Genomic DNA, 6,452 nt, shown 5'->3' with positions numbered 1-6,452 from the left:
TGCCCGCCCACTCACTTGAAGAACTCACTGAAAACGGCTGGGGGAGGTACCTAATATAATAACGACAGTAGAGACCTCAGAAAGGATGAGAGTACCTGATACTATCAGTCATGAGTACATCAAGTGTGGAGATGATAATAAAGTTGATGTATTAGTCAGTCATTTCAATAAAGTCAAACGAGAGAGAGGAGAAGGAAGAGCTCTTGTATTCATACATAGAAACTCCTCCATTAATCAATTCATGAGTGAACTAGCACAGAAAGACATTAAACACAGAGCTCTTTATAAAGAAGTGATGAACATCAATAAATACAAGTCATTTTTGAGAAAATTTAAAAACGGAGACATTGAAATGGTTGTTGGTACCGAAGAAACTGTATGTGGACTTGATTTTAGTTTTGTTGGTACTCTGTACTTGACTAAAGTACCTCGTAATGGTGTTGAGTACCTACACCTGGCGGGTAGAGTGGGTAGGATGGGTAGAGAGGGAGAAGTGGTAGTACTGATTGGAGGAGAGAAACAGGACAGAGACGCAGGGAGACTGGAGAGGATGTATAAGAAAAATGATATCACTAAAATTAAAAATACTAATAATAATAATAATGGATAATAATATTGAAATAATCATTCGTTAAACTATAGCTCAAAGTTTCTGTGAGACATTGATTGTGTTATTGTTATGACATTTATGTGTAAGCAGATGGATATTTACATGGGATTTTTTTCTTAGAATTTTGATATTTTTACTTATACAATTTCTAGGAATATGTACAGTTGTACTTAATTTGTTGAGGTACAAATTTCAATTCCAGTAATACATGTTACGTACATTCTTAGAACTGATTCAAATTTGTATTTGAATAAATCAGCCTCTCTGGATGTACATATTCCTAGTTGGCAAATTTTGTAGTTTGTATGTATGCCATTATGATTATACTACATACAAGACTACTACAAATTATTATTTTGCCCACATAACTTTGTTGCACTACAGATAGATCTAGTACTATATGTACTACCATTGCCATGTATAATATGATGTCTTATTACTGCAGTAACAAACACTCCCCCATAGCTTAGTCTATAAATATCATCTTTCATCCACTGAGTGAATGTATACTAGTCAGTCCAGACTTTAAAATAATCATTTAAAAAAACTCAATACATTGTTGTATTATTAAATCATTGTTTTGCATTAAAGTGGCTCTGCATGGGACATAACTACTACTCGGAATTTCTAGATCTCATTTCTCATCTCATTACAAATCTCATTTCTAGGAATGTACATGTACATGCACTTAAATGTGTATTTTCAGATTTGTTCCAGTAGCTACTGTAATATTGGGAACCGGGAATTGAATTGTATAGCAACCAGTAGTTGAAGTAGTACACAAATGGGTGTATGAAGAACAGCACGTGTATCTCAGTAATGTGAGAATGGCAAACTCGCTAGGTTCAAAGAGGACTTTAAATGAGAATGGAAATAATGAAGTAAAAGGAAGAAGAAATGAACAAACGAACAAATGAACAACAAATACAGTAAAAGCATGCACTTATATACTAAAAATTATAATACATCATATGATGTCATATTGACAGTCTGCCTACAAATAGAAATAATAATGGCCACAATAAGTAACAATAAGAACAATAATAACAATGATAATAATAATAGTAACAATAATAATACATACATAATGATCAATACATAACATATGTACAACAACAATGAATACACAGTAATAATAATAATAATAACAGAATATTGTAGTTACGTGTACATGTACATGAATGCATAAATGTCAGAGCACCATTATCACACCCTTCCCCCTTTGAATTCAATGTACATAGGGTCCAATATCCACTTGAGTCCTTGGTCTAGTTAATCTGCGTAATGGCCGGTGGTGGATTATGTATCATCAAAGATAACTTTGTAATATCAAAGTTATCTGAACAGCTCGTTCTGCCAGACCATTTGAACGAGGATGATATGGGGAAGTTAGGGAGTGACGAATACCATTCTTACTCATAAAATTTTTAAACTGATGACTAGTAAAAGCTGTTCCATTGTCTGAGACTAATTGTTCAGGCAATCTATGCATAGCAAACAGCTTTCTTAGAACCTGAATAGTGGCTTCCACTGATGTAGAACTGACAATCTCTACTTCTAGCGATCTGGAATGTGCATCAATAATAATGAGAAATGTTTTCCCCATAAAAGGACCAGCATGATCTATATGGATCCTAGTTCATGGAGAAGATGGACATTCCTAGGGATGAACTGGAGCTTGTGGTGGAGTAGGACAAGAAATCTGGCAAGTAACACATTCTTTCACTTTGTCTTCAATGTCTTTGTCTAAGCCTGGCCACCACACATGAGCTTGAGCGAGATTCTTCATTCAACTGATGCCTGGGTGTGTATCATGAAGTTGGGATAGTATAGAGGGGCGACCCTGAGGAGGTATAACTACTTGAGACCCTCGGAGTAAACAGCCATCAATAACACTTAATTCAGCATAACACTGGAAAAACGGCTGCAGGGCTGGAGAGGTTTCATCAGAAATCCGGCCAGTTTGTACTAGTTTGCACACCCAGGAAAGAACTGGGTCACTAGCTGTCCACTCTTTGATTGTAGAGGCATGGACAATGGTGTCTGAAATGTGATTTAGTAGCAGGACTACATTGTGAGGCATAGGAACTGACTTCGGTTGATCAGGTAAAGGAAGTCTGCTAAGAGCATCTGCATTAGCAAGTTGTTTTCCCAACTTTTGCTTGATCTCACAAAAGTATGCAGCTAGAGTGATAACCCAGCATTGGATGCGGGATGTAAATTTGTACTCAATTAACCTGTCATTCCTTCCGCTCTCGTGAGCAAGCACTCTCAGATGGGAGGTTTACTAAACTATATGTACATATAGTACTGTATACTATACATATGTAGGTTCTATTTATCTGTCAATTTTTAAATCAGTCACACATATACTGTATATGTATTGCTATTATTACCAAGTAGTTTGAACATGTAGCACATTTTTAAAAATTACATGTTCTAATACATGTAAATTTTGTATTTGAACAAATGTACTTGTTCAAGTACATGTACATGTATATTCCTGGAAATCAGATTCATACATGTCAAGTACAAATCTCTGACATAAGCTTGTAGTAAAAGGGATCCACCAGAAAAACATCTTTTTTGCTGGTATCTGGTTACATGGACATTCATTACTAATAATACTTGAGGTTTGTAATTAGAATTTAAGAAGAGATCCAACATAAGAAATACTGACAATGGATTGCATACATGCAGTAGATAAGTCGTTTTGAGATGCAAACTTCATCAGTGCTTTGTATGGAGTAGTCCTCCTACTGAGAGGCTGTCCACTGGTTCCTGGAAATGTTGTCCTTACAATAGAGGTGGTCTATCATCAGGGGACAATGTAATGTACAGTAGAGCTTGAGGTCAATTTAAAAGTTGAACATGAGGTGGTCTCTCATTACATATTAAGGATAACCTATTTTATTCTGTAAAATATAATTGACAATTGTAATTGAAATTTTTCCCACTATTATAAATAAATTGCTGGGAGGTTGACATTGTTTACGATTGGTATATCTGTATAACCATTCAAGTGATATAACTCTTTGTTGGTAAACTATATATGTCATAGGTGCCTCCACCTCATTTTATAGCTACAGATATTACCAATTAATAGTACTGTGTATTACTATTGATCTGCTATAAATAATAATCCACTCTTGCTGGTATGTATAATTATTTTATTAATACACAAAACTGACCATAAAAGGTCAGTTGCTGTAGTAACAAGCACCCATGCATAGCTTAGCCTATAAATATCATCTACCCTCGCAGTCACTGAGAAGTCAGTCCAGACAGTAGCTATGTCTCTCCTGTTAGTGGTTGTTCTCTTATTCTTCAGTAGCTCCTGCAGTGTCTCCTCTGGTCAATATTATGTGTCTGATGATTGCAGTTCAGTTACTCAGTCACCTTGCAATCCTTTATCAGTGTATGCTAGGGATATGTCTCAATACAATAACACCATCTTCTACTTCATTGGAACTACTAACATTAGATATTATGTTGTTGCCATGACTGCAGTAATGAATGTTACTCTACATGGACTGGATCAGTCTCCTAGTATCCACTGCAACAAGGGAGCTAATAGCTTTTCAATGTATTACTATAACTGTGATCATGTCATTATTTCTAACTTATCATTTGGTGATTGTGCAGTGTGGGTTGCTTCATCTATCAATATTACAATAACTCATAGTTCTTTCACTAATTATATGACATATCGTGATGATCAATCATTCTTAAGTACACTTAATGCTTTTGATGTTAAGATGTCATCAGTTACCTTTACTGGCTTTTATTCTCTGGATATTAAGTATGACCCTCTTCCAGGCTGTAGCAGTGAATTACTCCATTACTCATTGATACTGACTGATGTTAACTTTAGCGTGGGGGGTCAAATGACACTAGATATGTATCATGGTACCGCATACAATGTATCAATCATCTTTAATCATGTTCAATACGACAATGATACATTTCCCTCATTTTATGTGGGAGGTCTTTCTTATTTTTTCATTATCAACTCTTATAGTGCTGGTAATGGTCTTGGTTTTCCTATTACATTTAATGAAAATTCAGACTCAAGTGATTGCTCATATCCTGGTACTCAATTAACTTCTACTCTTTTGATTGAGGACAGTCACTTTTATAATAATAAACAAGGATTGAAGATCAATAGTGCCAAGTATTTCAGAAAAGCAATAAATTATCACATTATTATTAAATCATGTTTGATATATGACAGTATAAATGAAGGATTATTCATTGATGGAACATTTTTGAAATCCACCCAAATTGATATAATAGATACTAAACTTATTGGAAATGGAGGAAATAAGATAATGAACAGTAATGCTATTAGTCTCAGTAATGTTACTGTTGCTAACAGTACCTATACAGGATTGAGTCTTATAGCATCAATAGTAGCAATTAAGAATAATTTAATATTCAAGAACAATACTGGAGTAGTTGGGGGAGGATTAGCAATAAATGGCTCATCACGATTAATAGTATCATCATCAGCTAACTTGGAGTTTATTGATAATCATGCTTCTTATAAAGGAGGAGGGATCTATGCTGAAGAGTCAACACATAGTGACATAAGATTAATGGCACCAAATATACCTCTTACATTAATAAATAATAGTGCACTGGTTGGTGGTGATATGTATGGATATTATGTATATGACCATCCAGACATAAATCTGTTTAAAGTCACACACTCTGCAAAATTTGATTCCACAAGTGATCCAGAAGATATATGCTTTTGTGATCCTCATACTACAACTTGTAATAAAAAAAACTGTATAGCTGCATATGCACAAATTTTTCCAGGTCAAGCATTGAAGTTTAATGTGGCTTTGTTTGGTTATGATTACTTGAAATCACAAGCTCCCACAGATGGTACAGTAGATATATTTAATCACATCAATGGTTTCTTGCTCAATCAAACACATATTCCCAGTACTTGTTCATTGATTGAATACACACCACAGTTGACTCAATTAGGATATCACACTTACTATATTACTTCTTCTATGACCCAAGACCTTCATGTGTTTTTTACTGTTAAAGAGTGTCCCATTGGTTTCAGGTTAGATAATTCACAAGGTTCCTGTACTTGCAGTCAAAGTATTTCAAGAGAGAATGTGACATGTGATATAAATAGTCTAAACATTACACACAATGGTCTACTGTGGATTGGAACATATCATACCAGCACACCTTTCAATGCTAATGAAACCAATCCTAATGCATGCATTATCAATGAGGACTGTCTCCTCTATTGTTCTCCTAATCCTCTTACCTTCAAGTTGAATGACACTGATACTCAATGTGTGGATAATAGAGGACACAGAATGTGTGGATCATGTAGAGAGGGATACAGTCTACTAATGGGATCAAACAAGTGTGGACAGTGTCATAATAATTACACTATGATAGCTTGGATTGCTCTGTTTGCAGTGATGGGTCTACTACTTGTGGTTCTACTCATTGCTCTCAATTTAACAGTATCAGTGGGTACACTCAATGGTCTATTGTTCTATGCTAACATTGTCAAGTTATACGAGCCAGTCTTTTCAAGCAAAGGAGCATTACCAGTCTTGAGTCAAGTCATATCATGGATTAACTTAGACTTTGGGTTTGAGATATGTTTTTACAATGGTATGGACAGTTATGCTAAACAATGGCTCCAGTTTGCTTTCCCTCTCTACCTGTGGATCATTATCATTATCATTATACAATTGTGTAGGAGATATGGTAAGATATCAAGACTAATGGGGTCTCATGCTGTTCCCGTTCTATCTACTCTTACTTTTCTCTCATATACTAAACTAGTACGTACTATTGT

The sequence above is a fragment of the Amphimedon queenslandica genome, unplaced genomic scaffold (assembly GCF_000090795.2).
Source record: "Amphimedon queenslandica unplaced genomic scaffold, v1.1 AMPQUscaffold_13177, whole genome shotgun sequence".
NCBI classification, from domain to species: Eukaryota; Metazoa; Porifera; class Demospongiae; order Haplosclerida; family Niphatidae; genus Amphimedon; species Amphimedon queenslandica.
This window is presented reverse-complemented; position numbering follows the sequence as displayed.